This window comes from Mastigoproctus giganteus, chromosome 2 (assembly GCF_048544385.1).
Source record: "Mastigoproctus giganteus isolate SK-2022 chromosome 2, ASM4854438v1, whole genome shotgun sequence".
Lineage (NCBI taxonomy): Eukaryota > Metazoa > Arthropoda > Arachnida > Uropygi > Thelyphonidae > Mastigoproctus > Mastigoproctus giganteus.
This window is the reverse complement of record NC_143576.1, coordinates 9,249,846-9,267,422: the sequence shown is the minus strand read 5'-3', so window position 1 is coordinate 9,267,422 and position 17,577 is coordinate 9,249,846. Positions and strand designations below refer to the sequence as shown.

The window sequence follows — 17,577 nt, the reverse complement described above, 5'->3', positions numbered from 1 at the left end:
AGAGCGAAATTTACAGATATAATAAATAAGGTGCAATATGATCTAAGTCGCTGATGCAACACCAGAAAATTGAGAGTCGTGCAGCAAGATCAAGAAGTCTTATTATTCAATAGCATCATCACCTGAAATTGTCCGATTACCAGTTCATAAGTTAAACATCTCAATATAACCAAGTGCGCTTTATTTATTTTCTTTAATGCATTTACAATAAGAAAAAGAAAGAAAAGGAGTAAAGAAAGCATGGAAGGAAAAAAGCACTCTAAGAAACTCATGGTAAGAAATCTGAAAATAATTTACTAAAGTTTTAAACCACCTCTTTTTCTGGTTGAATGCGCAGAAGTTACAAATTTGAATTTTGCAATATTGAGTTGGTCTTTTGCCAATGTTTATTGTAAATTAACTTCCCGAACTGAATTCGGACATATCTAACGCATGCGTAATGTTCCAATATTTAAACTGTAATAGACCAAAGAATTAACACTGAGGGACCTCCCTGGACAGAAACTATTTTCAATTTGGGTTAGTTTATATCGATTTATATTAATAATATTTATAGTTTATATAAATATTAAACAGTAAGGGACCAACCATTGAACCCCGAGGGACTTCCCTCGTTAACGTAAAGACACTTGAAGTTACTCTTGAATTTAATATGACCCGCGATGCCAAAGCTGCATGGAGTTTCTGCAAAACGTGCTTTATAACGAACATAACCCGTATTTCCATGTAATGGGCCAAAATTCGAAATCAAAATATAAGTTGGGGAATTCGTCAGCTGAAAGTGGGCGAACATGCAACTCATTAGAACACCAACAGATGGTAGGGAGATCGTTGTCACGGAAGGATGGTAGTTTCAGGATTCTCCTTACGTATTAAGGCCCCCTGTCACTGCACTTGTGAGGTTAGTAAATAATAGACTCCAACTTCTCGTTCACGAAAGGTTCCGCAAAGACCTTTAATTCCTTGGACTTCCTTATTAAACTTAATCATCTCGTTTGGAAGCAAACTCATATGGAAGACTAAATGGGGAAGAGCTGGAAACGAACACGCTCAGCTGCACTGTAATAGATGCACTTAATTGGAAGATTGTATTGCTGCACCAGCACGGGAAACTGTGCTCTTCTTTCTCCCAATTTCGTTGAGGAATTCAATTGTTTTTGTTCAGAATGAAGAATCGAAATTGAATATGAAGCTGATCCGAACACGCCATTTTGTATCCCTTCGCACATGCGCTCTGTGTCACAAATGTGCTTAGTGGCGCCGAAAGATGGCATTTGGAGATGGCCACTCCAAAAATTGATTGATTGCGATAAAACGTAACTGGAAAGGGGAGAAAGCGTTCCACGAAATAAGTGTCGTCAGTTGTTTCCATTTTCGGGCATGCAGGGCCGAAATTGGCTCTAAAGCGCTGTCGATTTTGTTTACTTTTCCGTAATATTTTCCAATTCCATCGGGTTCATCCAAAGACGAAATTACTTCATCGCGCGCTGTCCGAAGGTGCGCAGTTTTTACTACTCCCATCCGTGCTCCGTCGTCGTAATAATTGAGGACCTGGGTCCTTGCCAAATTGCGCAAATTCTTCTTCGCAGACCTTCTTTACTACGAAAGTTGACAAGAAAGAAGATTTCGACCTTAATGCCGCGAATATAACAACGCGTTAAGGTATCCTTACAGGCACGCACCCACGGAGCATGCGTGTTACATCCGATTTCGGCGACAACGACGGATTGTCTATTCGTAACGACCCGGCCGAGCCATTGTCACTGATCGTTCCGTTTCACAGTAACCTAGATATTTTGCTGCAACCACCCGTCGACATACCGGAAGGTAATGTCCCATCAATAACTTGCCGACTGTCTGGTGTCATCGCCGACTGCCGGATTAAAACCGATGCGCAATTATCGATGCTGTTCGTTTTCGTTGAGGGGGGGGACTGCGAGGGAAGTTTTTGGTAAGACGCTGAGCGTGACTGCTCGTGTTTATGCGGCCATCGGAACCCCTGCAGGTCGAATGGCATCTCTTTCGTACTTTATGGCGGCGATTTGTTTTGCCATCCCCCTTCGGTGTTTTATCAATTCCGATTGCTTCTTGTTTTACTGTTCATAAAGGTCCTCCTGATGATCGTGGGTCGGACTCTCGCTCGTTGCGCGAATTTTGGAGAAGAAATGTTCCCACTCTCTTGAGTCCGCCTCATTGGCCTGTTGTGGGCTTTCTGCTTTAGGCTGAGTTACTCACCAAGAATGTGTGTGGTGAGACAGCAAAGCATCTCTTCTCCACTCCTTGCTAGGCAGTTGCAGTTATTTGTACGACACCCAAAATATTCAATTGATCAAACTTGTTTTGCGATTCTACCGAAATCCTATTCGACAAGGTAAGTTTAATTCTCGATTTCTTTTGGTAATCTGTAAAAGCGTTCTGTTGAAATTCCTTACCGGATTAGTTTCGATCGTTTTACATCTTAACTCGATTGGGATGTACGCTATATTGCCAAAAGAAACTGGACGTTGCGTGCTTCAAAGAACTTTTGATTGATATAATATTTAATAGTTCACTCAAAGTTGTATCCTTGTCCGTAGATTCCAAAGAAATTTTTGATAACGTGTAGGTGGTATTTTGGTCCATTTCTTCTTCAATGTAGCAGTCAATTCAGCTGCTGATTGTGGGCGCCTTGGCACGAGGTGTTCAGTGGAATTAAGGTCGGAGCTCAGGGAATGTCAATGAAGTATTTGCTCGCCCATGACTTCAAACGTAGCACAGGATGAGCAGTATGACGAGACGTCATCATGCTGAAACAGAAAAGAGGCCCCTCCCATTCTACTGCCTCAATGTAAACACATCAGAAATGTCCACAGTATCAGTTCTATTCATTGCTCCAAGAACAACAAACAATTGTCCAATCCAAACCACCCACAGATAGTGACAGCACCTCCACCAAACTTCGTAGTTGGGACGACCATCTGGTAAATAACGGTTCCTGGGGATCCACCAGACCAAAACGGCCAGCAGAAAAAAGTTACGCGGGGAAACTTTACGTTTTATATTTCCTGCTGTGATGCTTGGTTTGTCTGCTACAGCTTTTCTATAAACTCCAAAAAGGGAGTTCGGTGGCTCATGTGAATATCTGGTTGTTAGTATTTGATGAGAACTGACGGGATCCATGTACTCTCCAGAGGGCCATTTTCGTTATGTTCTCGTCAATTTCCGCGGTCTGCCCGAATATTTCGCTGCTGTAACAGCACTATTATAATGGCACCATCAACATTAATTGCTAATGTGGGATCTTACGATGACTTCGTGTTGAAAGTCGCTGAGATCTACTCATTTACCATAATAGAAATTTTTCTCAGTTGGAAAAGAGAACATTTTTTTTTTCTTTCCAGGAAGAAGAATTAACTCTCAAGATATTTTAGAAATTTGCTGTTTCCAAAGGTCTTCTTGGAGATTGGCGTACACCGAAGAATCCTCAAGAAGTCCTAATACGATTTGAATTCCGATGAATTTGCAATTTTGTTAACGAATTTTGCTGTGGATGATGAGTGTACCGGCGTGCTGAGAACTGATAATCTCTTCCTTTCTGGAAGTGGACCACGCTTGCAAATAAACCGTAATGTAGTGGCTTTCGCGGATGAATTAATTGGAACAGCTTCATTTTTTGTGAGGGCAAAAGAAGTAGCGCATTGTGGTCCAATTTCTTCGTCTTTCACCTTTGATCTCCCTTCGTGCATTCTGCCTACGATCAAACGGAGATTAAAAGTTCATTGGTGTACGTGTAAGGGTGGCGTTGTTGAAGGACGGGGAACAAATATCTCGCCGATGTTGCTAGGTGCGACAGCTCATGCGCCGAAAGCCTAATTTCATACTCAATTGGTGGATTGCTGTTAAAAGAATAAGCGGCGAAATGCGAAACCGCTCGCTCTTACAACGGATAAAAGTTGCTTTTCTCCTCGAGCAAGATTGCTGTTGCTATGGTGACACGTACGTAAACCACAGAGCTTCTTTTCCATAAAAACCCGAATATTTTAAAAAGATGGGCATTACTTCACAAGTGTTACGTCAGTGTGCCTGTAGGCGCCCGACAACAACAGTAGATGTTTCTTTCTTTTCCTCGAGCTGTTTTTGTCTCTGCTCCCATCACGCTCTCCCTTTCGCCTTATATTATTATCTGGTAGGTGTTCAGTTCTTCGGCTTCCAGAGATTTTCCTTTTTATTTAATTTCCACCATTTTTCAAAACGCGCCTTCTCCACTCTAAATACGCATGCGTGTGTGTACACGTATTCTGCACGGCCCTTTTCCACGTTTATTCTTTCTTCTGCCCAGCCCACCAACTTTCTGACTTAACATTACTTACGATTATTTATTTTTTTAAGGGATGCCATTCGAATCCATGTTCATGGGAAAATAATGGACAGTCTGGTTAAAAAGCATTGCGATATCATCTAGACAAGACTGTAGTTAAAACAGCATGGGTTTGTTAAGGAGAAATCTTGCCTGACCAATTTTATTGGATACCACGATGTGGTCACAAAGGAACTGGATGCCAAAAATAATTTTGACACTGTTGCGCATTGAAGACCATTGTACAAATTGGAGCAGAATGGTATTAAGGGTAAGTTGCTACAATGGATAAAAGGATGTTGAGTGGGAGAAGACAGAGGGTGGTAATTAATAGACACTGCTCTTCGTGGACTAATGTTAATTAGTGAGTCCCCCAGGGTTCGCTCTTGGGCCCATTGTTCTTTTGTGCATTTTTCAATGATATTGACGAATGTAAATCGGGCTTATGTCGGAAGTTTGCAGATGATACGAAGGTTTGCAGGATTGTTAACGACAGTAAAGACAGTATGCTACTCCAACTGGATCTAGATAAGTTGGGAAAATGGGCTAAGAAGTGGCAACTGAAGTTTAGCATTGACAAACGCAAAGTACTGCATATGGGTAGAAATAACCCCAGCACACTACACTTAGGGTGGTAGAAAATGAAAAAGACCCAAGAGAAATTGTGCAGTCAGATATGAAGTTTTCTGAGCAATGCAGACAGTCTGCCAGAACAGGTCATGGGTCTTGTCAATGATATACAGAAATTTTGCGAGCAGGGATAAGGAGGTGGTTAGGCCACACCTTGAGTATTGTGTACAGGTCTGGAGGCCTCATTTTAGAAAGGATGTAGAGTTGATTGAGAGTGTAAAGAGAAAGGCAATAAGATTTGTGAGGGGGGAAAAAGGGTTAATGCTACCAAGAAAGGCTTAAGTTATGAAAATAGCAAATTGTAGCGACTGCAGATTAGGCACCTTGAATGGATTGAGCATGCTCAGTGCTAATAGGATTCTTCCTTTTGCTCAGATTACGCACCTGAGGGAGCATAAATTCAAATTGAGGAAAGACAGTTATAGTATAGATGAGCGGAAATTGGCCTTCAGCCAGGAGGTTGTTGATTGCTGGAACAAACTTCCATCTGTAGCTGTAGAAGTTGATAACTTAAATAAATTCAAGGAGGAACTGGACAAACGTTTAGAGGGAATGAATGTGTGAAATGGATATATGTGTACTGGATCTATCATATATCGAATCGTCTAACTGCGGCTCTGTCTGTGTGTGCTGCGACAATATCGACCTGCGTTCTGAGCGGAAGATTTATTATAAGGGCTCTCCTGTTACGTCCTTTCAGCTTTGGAGGTTTTCAGGTTTCTTTGATTAAGGATTTCACCGCCAGTCCGCTTCGGTTGGCAGATCAAAGTCTATCTAGGCATCCTCATGAGTTGAAATGTCAGGTACAGACTGATAACTATAACCATTTAGCGCTAGAAGTCAGTGCATATTTAAAGTTGTCTAACATGTTTCTTTTTTTTTTTTTTTTTTTTTTTGACCCGCTCTGCTTTGAGTTCCCACTCCAATACAGCCAAATTTAACTTTTTTTTTTCTCTTTAACCTGCACCGCGGGTAGCTTGTTTTTTTTTTTTTTATCTTCCTCTCTCACTTTCTGGAATGGACCCACAGAGGATCCTGGCCTACCTTCTGATAACACCAGGAGGGTCTGAGTCTCTTTTGAAACGTTACTTGTTTTACTGAGACTGGCCCACCTTCCCTTTCTGTGGTCGAGTACCCAGAATCATAATTTCAGGTGACTTTTACTTCTGGGTAGCCAAGTGGCCAGAACACAACAGAGCATGCACCCTATTGGCACAAATCTACACCAAACACATTTCTGGGCCTTTTACAGTTGATTCTGTTCTTCACAGCGACACGAGGCGGAGATGAACAGAACGTTACAGGTGCCGCGCTTACATACACACGTCCAGATGGTATATTTGGTTTTTTCTGCATACTCCTTAAATGCTAATTCTCTGATGATGGGAATGCACGAATATGCCTGAAACGTTAGATGAAGTCGTGCTTTCATACCTGCGTATTTCTGCTCGTTATTCTGACCGATGGTAACTTAACCTGGGGGAACAATTGTGTACGCTATATGTACCAATAAAAGTCGCTTATTTAATTTTAAAGCTCTCTTTCGTTACCAGGGCAACAGAGAGCTCGCTATTATAGCTACTTTAATGCATTATTGATGACAAAATACAAATGGAATTATCGCGTTGACATTTCCTCTTATTTTCTGGATTTTAGGAAGCAGGTCCCCCTTCTCTTACCATCTCCCCCCCCCCCTCGGTGTTGATAGCAATTAACGCGTTTGTGTTTAGCGCATTTTTCTTCATATACTGCCGATTAAGAATTTTGTTCGTGTTTACATTCATTAGGATATCGTCTAATTCTGTTTAAGGTTCCAATAAAACGCGTTCATTATGCCGACAACGTGATTCTAATTAATAAAATCTAATTGCTAATGCACGAGCGTTTATAAAATATTTCTCTCCGTTCGTGTATTACGATGCGAATGCGGAATCGCGTCCGAATAATCAATATTCAGCGAACTGCGTGATTAATAACGCGCACTCGCGTATCCTCTCTTTCCCAAAAGAGCCAGAAATTAAGAATCGTTAAAGTTTTAATAAATGTATCGCGGCCCTTCCAAATAAACTTTTATTTGAATTCGTTTTTACTCTCCAATTTATGAGCGGATCAAAATAACAATTTTTGGAGAATCTCCCTCTGATTCCGCGTTGCATTTTGGATTTGGAGTGGAAGCGCGAGAGATGTAACGAACGTTTTACTCTCAGCTCGGCGCTGATATAAACGTAATTGGCACCTGTCACGCGCACAGAGGGCCATTTCGATTCGGGTATGTGGGTGTAGGTGGCGTACGTGTAATGAACGCAGTTCGATTTTAAACGTGTGGGATAAACGCGACGCTATGAAAGTTTGGGGCGCAATCTACGAGGGCCGGATTTTTTTTGCTCCCCCCTCGCCTTTCATTTTCCGCAGATAATGTGACTCGTAAACGCAATTATTTTCAATAGCCGCCATTTTTTTTCCCTGCGCGTCTAATTCACATTTCGCAAGCATTTTTTGCAGCGTCTCGTGAAGAGAACGAAGGCTGGAGGCAACTGAAAATGAGAGAATAAGTCTGTCACTTTCGCGATGGCCGTGATCCGTCTTTCTTGAACAACGGGGATGAGAAGAGGGCGGGGGTGCAAATGCCTGGTGGCAATTATGAACGGGAAGCGAAGTGCTCGATGACTTTTTGTTTTCCCGTTTATCCGCAGCTGCGGGAGGGACCTGTCCGTGGCGATTTGTTTATTCAGAACTACAGCGACATCGCTCGTCTGAAAGCACATTCAGAGGACGAAAAAAATCGATTCTTCTGATGACGAAATTCTGTTTCCTGTAAGTTACCGGAAATTGCGTTACGTTCTCGTCTTTAAGCCCGATTCAAAATTTCAGCCGTTTTCAATACATTTTATTGTATTGGTAACCCGCTTGGAAGTACTATGATACACGCTTTAGAGTTGCCAGTAGTTCGAATTCACGTGACTGCTGAATACGCTAATGATAATATTTTTTGTGAAATGAAAATAATAATAAAAAAATAAAACAAAATAAATAAATGCTCTGTTTGTATTCCACCTGGTCACAGGTGGAATAATTTATCGTGGTCCCACTCCAGAAGGGCCTGATCAACTACTGGAAAGAACAGGGGGACCTGAACGCGCAGCTCTCGAAGTAAACTGAATGTACAGTTTTCTTCGAAGAAATCACATCCTGAAATGTGGAGCATGCGCGCACGGAGCAGTACAGTGCTGAGGAAATTATTTTTCAGACTTTGGTGACAAATAGATGTCTTTGAAATCGAAAGAAGATTTTGCTGCCAGCCACCCCGATAGGAGGCATTGTTTTCTTCGCACAAGTGATGTGCATAGGCCGGATTTAGATATGGTGAGGGCCTAACTCGAAGTACCTGAAGCGAACACAAAATATGTAATTGTGGATTTTTCCTCATTAAAAGATATCTTCGGATATCGAAGCCATGACTCATTTGCGTATGTCAAATCCACCATTGGACACAAACCAGTTTTGTTTTCATCAGTAGCAAACTGAAATAGACGGGTGGATGTCCCTCAGTTCCAGTTTGGTCTTTGAATGTGAAATTTTTTTAGGGATTATTGATTTATGGGGTTTTAGTGTATTTCAGTTGGGAGTGAAGATTATGGTCATCTATGTTTTTGCCCATAAACTCTTGTTTTTCAGATGAATGTCCTTTTTAATTAATGAATCGAGTTGACGGCTTACAAATGTTCGAATCACATTTGTAAGAAAGTGATTCCTATGATAATTTCATTGCAGAAGTCATTGGTGATTGAAGTCACCATGTGATTTTCTACACCAAAGCAGTCAACTGCATTAAATTAGCAGATTCTGAGGCCCTTCCACTCGCGTAACTCTTTCTTATGCGCAGAATATTTCACGTTCCTCCTTGGTTATCTGACGACTGATCCAAGCGTAGACAAAAACGGAATTGGAAAGCGTAACAAGTTGGAAAATATTGGATTCAGTGACAGAGCTGCGATGTATTTCGACTGATTATTGTCCATCGAGTCCAATTATTATTACGCGGCTGTGCACTTAATAAACGATGTAGTTTAATGAAGGCCTTAAGTTGTTCGGGAAATAATTACGGGGTGCATAACAGGCACATCGGATGATAATCCCACCCAAAACGCCCCATCATTAAAGTCACAATTCGTGAGGATTGCCCCGCGTATTTTACTAATTATCTGCCTTGTTTTAATTACATTCTCTGCTCGAACATTTAAAATGGCCATTTCAAAAGAACTTATTTTTTATTGCTGCGCAGAGCGCATCAATGCTGAATTTCAGGGGGGTTTCCTCCTCTTCGTATCCCCATTAGAGTGTTGCGAGGCAAGCCCTCGTTCTAGAGCCGGAAGGAAGATATTATTTCCTTCTCAATTGTCATCCCTTATACCTTTATTCTCGAGGACATAAATAGGATGTGTCTGAACTACTCGACGCGTTCTTTTCGTGTTTCGCAGGGCGACTGCTCTTTGGAAATCCGACATCGTCGTAAATGTCACAACGAGTCACAGCATATCAGCCCGGGCGGGTATTGTGTACGACATAGGCCTAATAACCGTCAAACGGCGATAAACATTGTCACTTGTGAATCCCGATACTAACTAGCTACGACAACCCTCTCCGCGAATATCCTCTGCAAATATTTACATTCGTGAAAGAGTGGCGGAGGAGGATCGCGCCGCCCCTTCGTGATCGACTGTACTCCGACTATGGTCTCAGAATTAATGACAAAAAGTCATCCGCTGTGATGAATGGAAAATCAATTGGTGTGGCGACGGCTGGACAGAAAAGGGCGACGTGGACCGCCAGATTCTCACGTCTGAACGCGGCACTGACTCCGTGGATGGTGTACGGAAGCCTTCCGCACTAACGGATCGAGGTCACTCACGGGCGTTTTAGAATTGCAAGCAACGTAGTGTAGAATCCAAATACCTTCCTCCATCTCTCTCCATTGCTCATTCTTTCGTTCGGGAGAGATAAGAGAGGGAGGAAGTGAAATGATATCGAAGGAGATGCAAACGGAAGAATGCCCGGCCATATCGAAGTACTCTGTCTTAGGATATAAGCTTTGCCTGAACGAATGCCCAAGTGATTCCAGAAGTAGCGTCATTGATGCGGAAGATAGAGGCAAGAGAGAGAGAGAGAGAAAATGATTTTTGAATGCCGCATACTCCTTACATCCACTTTTTTATTATGTGGATAAATGTGATTTATTAAATATGCAGTTTTGTTGTTTCTAAAGTCTTTCGTTTTCATAAGGTTAATATACAGAAAACATTTAAAAAGCTGTTAGAAGAGTATATCGCAACACACAAGCATATTTTACTCATTTCCCTTAATTTTTCATCGAAATTTGATGGTCCTTTTCGAAGTAGAGTCTGATCTAACGCGTTTCTCAACTGCATTGTCATTCCCCACAAACTTTTGAAAATCCTTTCTTTTTCGTGTCCTTCCACTGTCTCCAGCGCCTGATCCTTACCTCCAAAGCGTTGAAATTAGTATTGGCATTAGGCCACACAGGCTTCTTCTGCCATACTTGAAGGGGCTGTGATTAGTGGGAATAAGTGATCTGTTTGCTTATCATCCTTTGGATACCTGCCCTCATTCCTAGCTGACGAATGGGCAGTCTCCTTGTGGGCTGTTATTTCTTAGCGGAATCCTTGATTGAACTAGATGATTCGTTTTGTGCATCTCTCTAGTGAAATGATCGTCATGTAGGCCAGCTGGAGGATTGTTTCGGAATTACGAGCTTTCGTTTATTGCATTCAGTTTTGAATGTAGTTTGCCACTCTTTTTGCAAGTGTTTGGCATACAGTGATCACTGACTTTCGGCTCGTGGTAAGTAAGTGGTAACATTCTCTGTTGGGTGCAAGCAGTGAGATAAGCAAACTCCAGTGCAACCTCTTTACCACCACTGGAATTTGGTGCAGTTATCACCTGTAGTCTTGAATTTGAGAGTGCTATTGATTTCTGCAGACTGTCTAGTTTAATAAGCTCAGATAACTTGGAGAGATGCTGATGCATGGAGGTGGGAAGTTATTGGTGCGTGTTCAAGTTTCTGTCCAGGATTGTGTAGCATTTATTACATGCCCACAACTGATCTGGTTGTTGGGTCTAGTGTCGGTTGAAAAAAAATCAGCGAACAGAAACCAGTCTGAAGTCGGCTCAATGTTGAAATATTATTTTTTAATAGTTATGGAAACATTCAAAGACTTTGCATATTTCCAGTAGTATATCTATTTCTCCATATTAGTCCATAATTGTGGAAACATGGGCGCCATCTGAAATTTTTTGACCATGGATCACTGAAATTAAGTTCTCAACCCGAGTGCTAATTAACATATGGATTAACTAACCATTGTCAGTTTTTCTGATTGTCCAACACATCCTTTTGAAACAGCTCAGTTTTCTTCACTGCCAAATTGGATTGGCCGAGCGAGTTTTGTGATCGATTAACATCTCGTCTGTTTGTAGAAGTTACTGAATTCTCTAGGACCATAAAGAGAAGACTAAGGGACTGCTGGAAACATGGTGCATAACAACTATCCAGGCGTGTCCGAATCTCTGCCGATGCCCTACTGTTGTGGAACTTCGGGCCGTCCATTCTTCCCTGGATTTAGCCATCTGCTGTGCGATGTACAGTTTTAGATTGGTTACTTCGTTCACTCTGCATGATGGGCTAACTTCTGCTTCTGTCAGCTTGGTTGGCTTTCTTAATTCGGATTTCATCCACTAATTCAGGCTTTTCTGCAGAGCCGGCATACACAATTTGAGTTATTTCTGTACATGGCTGACCTGTTTCGATTTTTTAGACAGGGTTGTATCTAACAATCTATATCTGCATTTCCTGTATCGATTTGCGTAAACTAATACTATTTTTCATAATGGAGCTTGCTCACCTGACAAGCACTCTCTACAGAGGACAGCTGTTTTAAATCTGCCATTCCAAAAATTCCTGGCACAAGTTCTTTCCACATTGACCTGCACAGTCAGTATGATAGTGAGACGCTTAAAAAATTCATCTTATGACATCAGACATCGCACACTTGCTGGAAGTTAACTTTTGTCCCCAGTGGTGCAGCCCTCCTGTTATCGCTCCACATATCAGGGTGGAGGTCGTGAACACTGCTTTTAGATAATTAAATGTGTCACGGTCACAATTCCTGCATCCCCCTCTTGACTCTCTCACTCAAGCTGTTTTTCACCATAATAGGTAAATCTAAATGAAAAAAAAAGGAAAGATATTCAGAAGTTTCAATATATGTAGATAAACTCATTGTCAGCTGCTAAGATTGCTGAAAGGATCTTCTCGTGAAATCATGCATATCTTAGCAAACATCATTGCATACTATGTAAACTAATACAATTAAAAAGGGCACATAATACTCACCATCAGCAAACTGTTGTTGCTGATGCGCCTAAAACTGCGCATCAGCAACAACAGCAGCCAGACATTGAAGACCGAACATTTTCCAATCCAACATTCAGAGAAGGATCATCAAAATATGATGGTGAATCTGTTGAACAGGTGAGATTTCACCTCAGAAACCTGTCAAAGTAAAGCAACGCATTTCCTGAATCAGCAAGAATTGAATGGTTTAGTGAGGGATGAGGGCTTGCCAAATCAGTCTCTTAAACGTCTTTTTAAAAAAAAAAGCTGGATCCATACTGGGTTCCAGGTAGAAGACTTCCACATACAAAAAAAAAAGAACATATCACTTATGCATGCACGTTTTACACTGTTTCAGAATTCTTATGGTGTTTCGATTTGATTGATATTTATTAAGAAACAGTATTAGTTTCTTATCCAGAGGAGTCGCGTCTTTTCTTAGACAGTTCGATTAAAATCTCTGTTTCTTCACAATAGACTTGATTCCTATTGCTCTCTGTTTATATTGAAGAAGAGTATATACATTAAAAACATGTGTTAGAGAAGACCAAGTATTGACTATAAATGGAATATCTGTAGGATTTCTTGATGCTGGGGTTCTCTTTGTTTGTAAGTTGGTTTCACTCAGTTCTCTGCCTCTGGGACAGTGGGATGGGATAGATCAGCAGTAGAAAAGAAGAGAATGGCCTGCTGATTTATATTTCCACACTTCCTCTCCCACAGGGTGTACATTTTTAAAGAAACTTTTTTTTTGGTTAACCGGAGGAGGGTTTTACTTTAATTTCTGGCTTTTAATTTGAACAGAGCAAATTATTGCTCTGTTCCTTCTTATAAAAAATTATTGTTATTGTATAGAATATATTCTTTAATTTCTGCAAGCCATTAAAGCTACACCGAAATGAAGGCCATATTCGGAATCAGCGTACCGAAATTCAGAGGCATGACTAAGGTATAGTGAGGATGATCCCAGCATGTAGTTAGACTTGGAAGAACTGAATTCATAATTTATTTTTACATTTTGATATTTGTCGTGTATTTTTGAAACAAATTATAAATCAGTTATTATAAAAGCCTCTTTTTTACATAAGTGTCAGTGCATGGATAATAATTTAAATTATTTTTATTATATAAATAATAGTATAATTAATTAAGTGGGAAGTGCCCACACTTCAAAGAAACTACACCTTAATCCCTTTGATATAAGGGGTGCACGTAGTTCAAAACCATTGGAGTGTACAAGTTCGTGGATTGGTAATTTATTGTTTTATTACTTATGCGTATTGCAAAGAGTGATGGACGTTAGGCTTATCTATTTGAACAACGCGTGCAGTACACAGATTAAATTATTCTGTGTGGATTCAAGGAGCTCGCAGGAGTAACTGGTAAAGCTGAAATTTGAGAGGGTGGAATGTGTGGTGTAAAAAAGGCGGCAGCCCATCCATTTTTCGATGCAGCCCAATTAGAAACAGGAGTGGGTGTGTCGATTGGATGGAGTTGAATGGCATAGTCATTAAAAAGCGAGTTTGCAATAATTCAACTTCTTTTTGTGGCCCTCTTCAAAGAAGGCCCTTCGGAGAAGAACATACTTCCACCAATCGAAGATCATCGGATTACAACTGCTAATTCCAGCCGATCTTTGAACCCACCATAAAAAATCGGAAATTCTCTTTATCTTTTAATAGAGTAAAGATTATAACCTTCCTTTCATCATTGTTTGCAAAGTGAAATGAATTAATTAGATTCATCCTCTAATAATACAGTTGCGCCGCTAATTAAAAGAACGGAAATCCAGTTGTGTGTAATTTAGTCGCCATATTTCTTTTCGTTTTTCCACGCCCCCCCCGCCCACGCGAAGCATAATTAAATTAGTTAAAATTGGCTTCCTTTTGTTGGCTTTGCGCGATGATTGCAGCGCGCATGTTCCGAACTTGGTGCTTTCCACTTCTGAATCGCACGTTGCCATGTACCTCGTGCTGAAAATCTGCAATTCTGCTTGCCCGCTAATTAAATTAGAAGAAACACAGCGAAGGGGAACTTTTCTTCGTCCCGGCAATCATACCGAAGCCGCGCTCTCTTCTTGCACGTGCGGAGGTCTAATTAAAAACTTAAATGAGAACGGGAGGACCGGCGTTTCTCGTATCCTGTCTTCGCGAACTTTCGCTCGCGCGCAGAAAAATAATTCGCAGGTAATTTAAAGTTCGGAATTTTCACAGGGGCAAATTATATATACGAAGAGGCGTGAGGTAGGAGGGAAAACCTGAATGGGAATTAGGATTTAATTGTTTTACACGTTAAGGAACGCTCGCTTTCATCACTCCACACGACACCGGGTCCGCCAAATGTTTGCACTTTTTCTCCACTCTTATTTTTGGGCCCAAATGTTGGACTAATTGACAAACTTTTTAAAGTTTTCTAATTATCGGCGAGAGATAAGAATTAGAACAGTTGAAATTTCACTTTTGGGGGAACGGAAGGTCGCACGAGATCATAAACAACCGTCCGTACGCCATTAATGGAAATAAAATTGAGTTGTCGAGATGATCGTACTGAACGCAATTACCATTAAAAAGTCACAGGAGCCCGCGAGATCGACTACGCAGCATCTCTGTAACACTTCCAGAACTTTCTCTTCAACAACCTTTAATAACTACGCGCAGAGCCTGGAACGAACCGTGATAATCCCACCAGATGAATGGAAATTGGCTATGAACTCATAATTTCCTAGTGCACGTATAATGATCGTTCTGACGTCCATCTTTTTTTAAAAGTTTTCTTTGCTCTCATTGACGAGGGGTGTATACGATCTGTTCCCCCAGAATTAGTAGAATTTTGCGCAATGGAACATTGGAGAAAACTAATGGAAACGGATATTTCCTTGACCTCAGATATCCAAAATAGGATTAAATAACGGGAGAAGCTTACACCTTCTGTACCCAACTGGTAAAGAAGGCATAAGCGCATCATATATTTTGTACGTGCATTAGAGCAGAGGTGGCGCAGAATAGAGATCTTGCTTGCGAAGTTCATTACCCGATTTCCTCATCCCTCACTTTCTCTTTTTTCCACTGAAAAACGATAAGCATATGGACAGAGCTAAGGATTTCAGTGGATAATGCTAGTTGAATGACACTTCTGTAAAATCTTTGAGCGTGGTGTTCTCATGAATTAATCAATCTCCAGTTGGCCATGTGCTTCAGGAATTTTAATTCAGAGAGTACACCGAGTCAAAGAAGCTACTTGTTAGGCGAAAAAACTGGTAGATATGAGCCGACGCATCTTAAGACAACTGGTTACTTCATCTCGCCCTCAAACCCCCCTGAGAATCATCTGAATTTGGAGCTGTGAGTTTTTTAGATGTTTCAACAACACGTACAGAGTTGCGTGCCATAAATTTTCACCGAAGGCTGCAGTCCACAAGTTACTGATAACAAAACACGAACGTCCCCGTCTTGGACTTTGAATCAACGGAAACTGATCCAGCTGCATGTTCCCCCAGTCTGATGGACGTGTTCGTATCCACAAAAAGACTGAATTAATAATGTTAAAATTTACCGCATTTCAATACGTCACAATATACTGTCCCCCTATAGTTTTAGTTGCTGTTGCGCTTCCACTTGAGACCGGTGGTCTCAGGACATAACCACATATCATCCCTAAAGCGTTACCCTCGAGAAGAAAGGTATTATTTGTAACAACAATTAAACGACATTTATTTAAATTTTGATTTTTTACCTTAGAGCGGTGGTGTTTGGAAATCAGAACATCACACATTGCGCATCGGAATTATACAATAAGTGGTATTTGCGTAATGACAGAAGTAATTTACGGTTGGACATGAACTGCTGCACATAATTGAAACGATTATTAATTCCGGAGCGATTTTAATTAAATCCGGAGAATATTTATTTGAATAGCTAACTACAATTCACGGAGCAACAAGAACAGGTCACAAGATCGTCATTTCGCTTTTAATCAGTTCCTCTTTATTAAAGTATGGAAGTTATCATTCATTCGTGAACAACGTGCCATTCCTTTGTTAACTGAGAGATTTCTTAGACTTCCCCAATTCATCACGAGTCGGATGGAAAAAGGAGTTGAGGATCTGGCGGTGTTTCTGTACAGAGCCAGATTGTGCGGCGTTTGTTTACTTTACAGATGAGATTTGGCTTTGGTTAATTGTACTGGAATGTCGCTTTCTAAAACTAAACCTAAGAAAAGAAAATCGGAGAGTTCAGATTCGATTATGTGGTGGTGATCAACGAATGAAGGCATTACGGATGTCGAAGGCGCCGCGTTGTAAAAATTTATATAACGAATATTGAAACACATTTCGGACGGAATATAAAAGTAATGAGGAAGGATAACCAGATGGCGTAGCTGTAAAACATGGCGCGAAATGTTGCCATCCAGAGAGGTCGTCCGTAATCTCTCGCTATCCTTGTTTCTCGCAGCAGCTACTTACACTCATATTGATTTACGGATGTTATATTCAGAGCCTAAGACCCGCTTAGGAATTTCTTCTAAGTTTTGTTTCTTAAGCCTGCAGAAGAAATAAAGGGAGTTGGTAATCCTGTTTCTGCGGGGGAAGAATAAATGAAAGAGGTCTCGCTGATATTAAGAACACGGAAAGAGAACATCGAAGGATAGAAATTCGCAGGTTGCATTTCAAATCCGAAACACCCTTCAAAGTCATCTAATTTCATTTCTCAGACTTCAGTTTGGTTCCAAAATAGCTCCAGCAGCTCCTGCACGCTAAAAATGAGCCATTTTCTTGCTCTCAAAGACTAAAATACTCTCGATTGTAAAAGGCTTTCGGAGAAATGTTCGGGTACTTTCCCTGTCTTAAGGAAGAAATCCTCTTTGCTTAGAGCATCCTACTTCTCATCAGTAGCACGTTAAAAATTTACAATACCTCTAACAATCATTGGCAATCCTTGCAACTGAAAAATGTTCGTCCGTATTTCGCTATACATAATTTAACGTAAGGAAAGAAGGCACGCGCTCCTTTTTTTTTTATCCCCCTTCCTTCCTTCCTCTCTCTCTTCTAACTCAGCTCGGTTTTATTCAGCAGTGCATGTTAAAAGCACGAGTATCTCTTGCCGCTTCTAATTCTCCTTAATGTCCGCCAGGCAAAATAGCAGCAAAAGAATCGATGACTCCACATGAAATGTCTTTTTTTCTTTCTTGTTTCGACTTTCTC

The 17,577-nt window shown here is 40.9% G+C and overlaps 1 protein-coding gene across 6 annotated transcripts in view; it reads left to right on the top strand.

The window, feature by feature from the left end:
* Positions 1-17,577, top strand: part of LOC150089152 (teneurin-m-like) — a 936,894-nt gene that overhangs the window by 103,342 nt on the left and 815,975 nt on the right. The window lies entirely within an intron of this gene.